General features: G+C 49.3%; 1 long non-coding RNA gene across 1 annotated transcript; it reads right to left on the reverse strand.

Annotated features, from left to right (window-relative positions):
* Positions 1-1,004: 1,004 nt before the first annotated feature.
* Positions 1,005-6,797, reverse strand: LOC122915542. The gene is made up of 3 exons (XR_006386059.1): positions 6,569-6,797; positions 2,101-2,321; positions 1,005-1,036 (listed from the first exon to the last, which is right to left on the reverse strand). It is a non-coding gene; the product is annotated as an uncharacterized LOC122915542 (long non-coding RNA).
* Between the last annotated feature and the right edge of the window lie 500 nt (positions 6,798-7,297).

Below are 7,297 nucleotides of genomic sequence, written 5' to 3' on the forward strand. Positions count from 1 at the left end.
CCCGTTCAGGGTCTTACAAGGACCAGGCATTCCCTTCACTGTCTCTCTTTCTCCTTCCACTGGTCAGGATGTGGCACCATCTTGGAACCCTCAGTGAACTCATCAGGGATGGTGCCGCCATGAGTCAGACAGAGCCTGGGCCCCCACACCATGAGGCCTTCATTCCGGCTTTGGGTTCTTCATGCCTGGACTATCACACGAGAGAGAAATAAGCTCTACTTAGACAAATTTATTACTGTTAGGGTCTTGTCACAGAGGCTCTCTCTATCTGAACTAATATAGTCATCTTGATTGGGTTCCTTACTAAGCCTCAGGTTTCTCATCTGTAAAAAAGGGACGATAATATAATAAAAACTACCGTGAAGGGCAGTGGTGAGAATTTGCTGCCAAACCTTGCCAATGCCTAGTGCGCGGTGAGAAATGATAATGATTTGCATTAGAACGCCCCTCCTTTCAGCAAGGCTCCAGGAATGGAATTTGCCTAGGAAATTTGGAAGGCTACAGCATAAATGGCACTTGGAGAGGGTGCGGCTGTTTGTGTCTCTGCTGGCTAAAGCAGAAACTGTCAGCTTTCCATAAAAGTTGCCACTGGGATTGCCAGGTGTCTGGATTTGGACGGGGCAGCCCTATTTTTGAGCTTTCAGGCCAGGAAACAAACTGAAAAAGGAAAAAAAAAAAACCAACCCAGACATATAAATGTGTGTCCAGTATGTCTGTTGAAACCATCTGGCATCCTGGCTGTAGGATTTCAAGATACACCATCCAGGTCAATCTCTGGTCCTGACTAAGTTATAGAATTTACCTTTTAGGCACCGATCTTTTTTATTTTATTTTTTTTTAAGATTTTATTTATCCATTTGACAGACAGAGATCATAATAGGCAGAGAGGCAGGTGGGGGGGCAGGTAGAAAAGCAGGCTCCCTGCTGAGCAGAGGGTCCAATGCGGGTCTCGATCCCAGGACCCTGAGATCATGACGAGAGCCGAAGGCAGAGGCTTAACCCATTGAGCCACACAGGCGCCCCCACCGATCTTTTTCTGAAAAAAAATTTAAAAGATTTTATTATCTATTTTATTATTATTATTATGTTTAAAGATTTTACTTATTTGACAGAGAGAGAGATCACAAGCAGGCAGAGAGGCAGGCAGAGAGAGAGGAGGAAGCAGGCTCCCTGCTGAGCAGAGAGTCCAATGCCCAGGACCCTGGGATCATGACCTGAGCTGAAGGCCGAGGCTTTAACCCACTGAGCCACCCAGGCGCCCCTGTTTTATTATTTTTTAAGTAGGCTCCATGCTAGGCATGGAGTCCAATGTGGATCTTGAACCCATGATCCTGAGACTAAGACCTGAAGTCAAGAGTCGGAAGCTTAACTCACTGAGCCACCCAGGGACCCTAAAGATTTTATTTTTAAGTAATTTCTATCCCCAACGAGGGGCTCGAACTCACAACCCAGAGATCAAGAGTCACATGCTCTGCCGACTGAGCCAGCCAGGCATCCCCTGAACCTTTTTTTCTTTAACTTTTGCCCCCGTTCCAGCCTTCATGTTACAATCTTTAGGTCTTTGCTTCATTTGGAAAACGAGGTGGTAGAGAGCAGCACTTTGTGGGGGATTCTGCATTTTAAGAGAGAACTGGAAAGAGCACAGCACTTATTTCAAAGGATAGGGTGATCATAATCATTATTAATAACAGGATGTTATTAATAATTATTTTGGGACAACAGGCAAACTGGGATTGTCCCATGCAAAGTGGGTGTTTGGTCTACCTTCCTTCCTTTCCTTTTATTTATTTATTTTTTAAGATTTATTTATTTTAGAGGGAGAGAGCAAGCATGTAGAGGTGGAAGCAGGGGCAGAGGGAGAGAAACCTGAGTAAACTCCGTGCAGAGCACAGAGCTGGACAGGGGGCTTGATCCCATGACCATGAGATCATGGACCTGAGCTGAAATTAAGAGTCAGACCCTCAACCAGCTGAGCCACCCAGGTGTCCCTGGCCTTCCTTTCAGTAGAGGAATCTGTTCATCTAAGTGGGGAGAAATCTAGGGAAAGGGAGGCATATCAGCTAGGATGCCTTTGGCTGCAAATAAGAAAGCAGGACTCACCTGGCTTAAACAATAAGGACATTTTATTGTCTTTTGAATACAGGAAGTCCAGAGGCAGAGCAGTTCCATAGTTGGTTAATTCTGGGGCTTGATGACATCAAAGATCAAGATTCTTTACCTCTGTCATTTTGTCATTTTCAGCTGGTTAATGATGATTGTCCTTATGGTATCAAGATGGCTGCAACACTTCCAAACATCACGGCTTCCCCCAGTTCTAGTAACTAACACAGAATTGAGTGTCAGGCAGCATTCTAGGCACTTTGGATCTATTAAGTATTTTAATCCACACAACTCTGTCAAGTAGGACCTCTTATTGACCCCATTTTACAGATAGACACATCAAAGCCCAGAGAGACAAAGTCACTTGCACAAACCCACACAGTTAGGAAGCTGATGGGGCTGGGATTTGAACCCAGGCAGCTGGTCCCTAGGGCTACAACAATGTCCGAAGCCTGGGAAAAATGAATGCATGTATATCAGTGGCCGAGCTGGGATTCAAACCAAGGGTCCTAAGCATTTCCTTCTTTGTTTCCTCCAGGCTATGCTTCTAGTGCTTCCTGGAAGGAATCTGATTTGGCAAAGGTCTGGAACCCTGACTTAATCTGATATCTATTATGTTTGAATCAGATCTTGAGCCAGGATCCTCTGGAGATATCTGCTTCTAACAGCAAAGCTTCCTTTGGGGGAAGTTTTAACTTGGACAGTCAGGGGTGGCTCACATAGGACTATAAGGAAGGGAATATTTTGGTTTGAAGAAATGAATCCTGGCCTGTGTGTCCCACATTGAGTTCAGTTGTCCAGCTATTCTGGCCAATGCCAAGGGTGGAGATGCCTCTCTTCTTCTCAGAAAGCTGCTCTTGGTGCTCAGAATGAGGAAAAGACTTTCTGGGCAGCTGGCCTGACTTACTGAAAACTCATCTGCATTTGGGAAATGATTGCAATCCTGGGCAGTCCTTAACTCATTTCTCATTGGTTAGTTCAACGTGGGATGGACAAAAACCACCCCTTGTTTCTCTTTGGTTTATCTTCTTTATTTTTTCTTTTGAGCAGAGCTTGGGAAGGCAGCTTCAAATCCTGAGCCTGCAGAATCTGAGAGGCTCGTCAGGGAATAAGGAACTGTGTGATGTTTCCAAACAGCACTAACTTCCCTGCACCTGTGAAATGCACGCAGCTGAAATGAAATGGTATTTCCCACTATTTGCAAAGTACATGGCAATAGAGACTCTATAATTGTCCCTGTAGACGAGAATTTCTCTATCATTGTCATTGCTCCCCCGCTCAACTGAAAGATTTTTTTTTTTTTTCTCTCCTTCTCGCTGTGTTCTTTTGGTGAATGTTTCCCAGCTATAGCCTATTTAAGGCCCAACCCAGGAGACATACTGGTTCTAAGGGCTCCCCACTGGAGATCCTAGAGTGCGTGGGTGGAGGTGATGGGGAAGAAGGTACGAGAGGTTGGGGCCCAAACAGGGCTAGGGAAAGACATCTCCCCCGGGTTGTGGTTGCTTAGTCATGTTTGGTTCAGTGAGTTGCTCTGTGCCAGGATTAGCTGGGAGGCAGCCAGCTCCTGGACCAAGGGAGTCCCCATTGATCACACTAGTGTGGAGCTCCCTAACTGACTCAGAAGACCTGGGGTAGGCAGCGACCAGAGCAGAGGCCCGCGGGTGCCACCAAGCAACTCTGGAGAAGCTGAAAAGATCTCATTTGTTTATTGGTTATTATTTTTTTTTTAAGATTTTATTTATTTATTTGACAGAGAGAGAGAGAAACGGAACACAAGCAGGGAGAATAGCAGGGGGAGAGGGAGACGCAGGCTTCCCACTGAGCAGGGAGGCCGATGTGGGGCTTGATCCCAGGATCCTGGAACCACGACCTGAGCAGAGGCAGATGCTTAATGCCTGAGTCACCCAGGAGCCCCTATTGATTGATTATTAATTTGATTATTTTCTGTCTCCCCCTGCTCTGCACTGGAAACACCAAGAGGACAGGCACCCTAAATGCTATTACTGCTCCATCCCAGCCTGGGGCATGTAGGCCTTCCATAAATACTTGGTGAATGAATGACAAAACTTGTTGTCTTTCTGTGTTTCGTTCGTCACTGTCTGTCCCTCCCTGCTGGAGCGATGCCAGCTCTGCCAGGCCTGAAAGTTATCGGTCATGTTCACTTCTTTACTCCTAGCACTTCACTCAAGGCCCAGCACAGGGTAGGTGCTTGTGGCAGACATTTCTTTCTTGACAAGAGAACCCCAAGTTGACCAGGCAGCCATGTCCCAGGAGATGGAGCAGAGCTGCTGTAAATGTCCAGTGACAACCCTTCTCTCGGTCAGGGACTAAGTGAGGGTGGTCACGTGACCTGTGAAAGGGCAAGAGCAAGCCTGCCTTGGGCTTGGGTTGGCTGGGGATGTTGCCATTGTAACAGCCACCTGGAGACTCTGAGCCCCCAAAGCTGGGGAGGAGAGTCAACATAATGAGAGGAGCAGGGTCGAAGGTCCTGGGTCCTTGATGACTTTGTGAGTCTCTGACCAGCCACATGAACCCATCCCTCCTCTGGGTCTCTTGGTAAGTAAACGAGGTTCTTACATTTGGACCCACCAGTAGCCCATTTTTCTTCTCCTTGTAGCCGAATGCATCTGAATGGACTCAGCAAACAATCCAAATGAAAGCCTTCACTTGCTGAACACTTACTATCTGCTCCAAGCCCTTTCCACATCTTAACTCAGGAATCTTTGGGACAACCTTATTATTATTATTTTTAAAGATTTTATTTATTTATGTGACAGAGACACAGCAATAGAGAAACACAAGCAGGGGGAGTGGGAGAGGGAGAAGCAGGCTTCCTGTAGAGCAGGGAGCCCGATGCTGGGCTTGATCCCAGGACCCCGGGATCGTGACCTGAGTGGAAGGCAGATGCTTAACGACTGAGCCACCCAGGCGCCCCACAACAAACTTATGACGTAGGTACAGCTATTGTCCACAGTTCACAGAGGAGGAAAAGGAGGTGCAGAGAGCTTAAGTAATTTATTAAAAGTTGTATTGTCTTTCAGTGGGGTGGAAACATCCCAGAGGAATCGGACATAATGTAGAAGAGATGGAGATGGGCCAGGGGTGGGCTCCATCCATGAGTGAGGAAATATTTGGAATCCTTTTGGCAGTGTGGACCGACTCTTGGACGAGGCATGGGATCTGTGTGCGCGCGCATGAGATGGATGTCTGAAGCTGACGTTAAGCTTCTGTAGTCACAGCTGGGAAGGGGACTAACATTTGTTGAGCACCTACTATGTGCCAGCTTTCTGTGTCAGCAACTTTCTACCAGTGGTTTTCAACTGGGGGGCAATTCTGTCTCTCAGGGGACATGTGGCACTGTCTGGTGACATTTTTGGTCGTCACCGCTGGAGCAGGGAGAGTGCTGCTGGCATCTGGTGGGTGCAGCTTACCGACGAAATGGCTACCGGGCACAGGATGGCACTCCAGAGTGAAGACTTACATGGCTCTAAATGTCAGTGGCCCTTAGGTTGAGAAACCCTGCGTTACATACACATTCCTCCCAAGACTCCCATTTTAAAGATTAGGCAACTGAGGTTCAGAAATGTGAAGTGTCTTAGCCAAGGTCACTGAGCCAATTAGAGGTGGAGCTGGGGTGGAAATGCAAACCAGCTTCATTCCATAGCCATAATGTTCCCACTATGTTTTCTCCTTGTGGTAGACAGGATTTATTTAAAGATGAGACATCTGAGGCTCAGAAAGGGGTTGTGACTAGTCTAAAGTTACACAGCAGCTACTCAGAGACTGCCACGTCTTTCAGACATAATCAACTGCTTACCCACACCTGGCAGATTGACCTACCTCACACCCTTTACCACCTGCCCAGAACTTCCCTCCCTCGAGGCCCAGATCAAACACCAACTTGTTCACAATCCCAAAGACACATTTCCTAGAGGGCAGAAGCCATCCCACTCTCTCCCAGCATCCTGAGGAACCTGCAGTATTTATCCAGGCCGAAAGGAGAACAGTCTTGGGTGTTTGGAACAGAAGAGAAATAAGTAGTCATGTTCTTGCCTAAAGGATGATTACAGTCTACAGGGGGGATATTATATGAATCGTTTAATCCAGTGCAGAGACAGTACGATCCCTGGGAGGTGAACAGGGGAAGATTAAGGATTTTGTGGACAGTTTGGAGAATGGGGCCAGGCCAAGAGGGCGTTCACACATGAATAACAATAATAATAAAGGACAAACATAGAGAACTTTCTAGGTACTGGGCACCGTTCCAAGTATGTCCTGGGGACTAACACAACCCTGTGGAGGATCCTATGATCTAGGTAGCAATATCATTCCCATTGTACTGTTGAGAACACTAAGGCTCTTGAGGCAAAGGAAACCAGCCCAAGGTCACCCACTAGCACGTGAAGGAGATGGGATTCAAACCTGAGCAGCTTACTCTAGGCCCCAGAGCTCGGTCACCTCTCCCTACCTTCCTGTGAGGCAGGTAAGGACATTTGTCAAGCGGTTCCGCTGATGATCAAGGTCACGCAGAGCAGCCTGGAGTAGCAGCCGGGTTTCCCAAGGCCTTCTCCCGGGTGGTGGGTGGATGGAGGTGGGGGGAGGCGCGGGCAGAGCAGCTGCTACCTGATTAGTAACTCGAGAGCGGATACTGATTTCTTCTGGGAAAGGTGGAAGGTGCAGGGTCGACTCCTGGGGGCAAGCAAGTTCAGAAAAGAAAGGGACAGAAACGGAAGGAAGGAAAGGGCAAGAGAAAGGGAGGGACAGAGATCGCTGCGCGTCTTCCTTCTCAAGGTCGTGGCAGCGCCCGAGGGCACCCAAAGGGCTCAGTGTCCCCAGAGGCTCGCTGGCCCGGGGTGGGGCCGCCCCCTTTTCTTCGCCGGCCGGCGGGGCTGCGCGGGCCGGGGCGGGCTGGCTCCCGAGCTGCTCCGCCGCGAGCCTCTCCAGCCCGGTGTTCGCTCGGCCAGAGAAGCGGCCGCGGCGGCCGAACCTGCGTGCGTGTGCCTGCGCGCGGTGGGTGTCGCGTGTGGTGGGTGGGAGTGGCGTAGCCCGCGGCGGGGGAGGGGACCACGCGTCCGGGCACGGAGTTGGCGCGCGGGCGGCGGCGCGTGCGCCTCCTCGGGGTCCCCGGCCTCCGCTGGCTCCCCTTCTGGAGGGTTCCCGCCCGAGCGCCCCGGGCACCTCGGCCCTGGCCGCTTGG

This window comes from Neovison vison, chromosome 8 (assembly GCF_020171115.1).
Source record: "Neovison vison isolate M4711 chromosome 8, ASM_NN_V1, whole genome shotgun sequence".
NCBI classification, from domain to species: Eukaryota; Metazoa; Chordata; class Mammalia; order Carnivora; family Mustelidae; genus Neogale; species Neogale vison.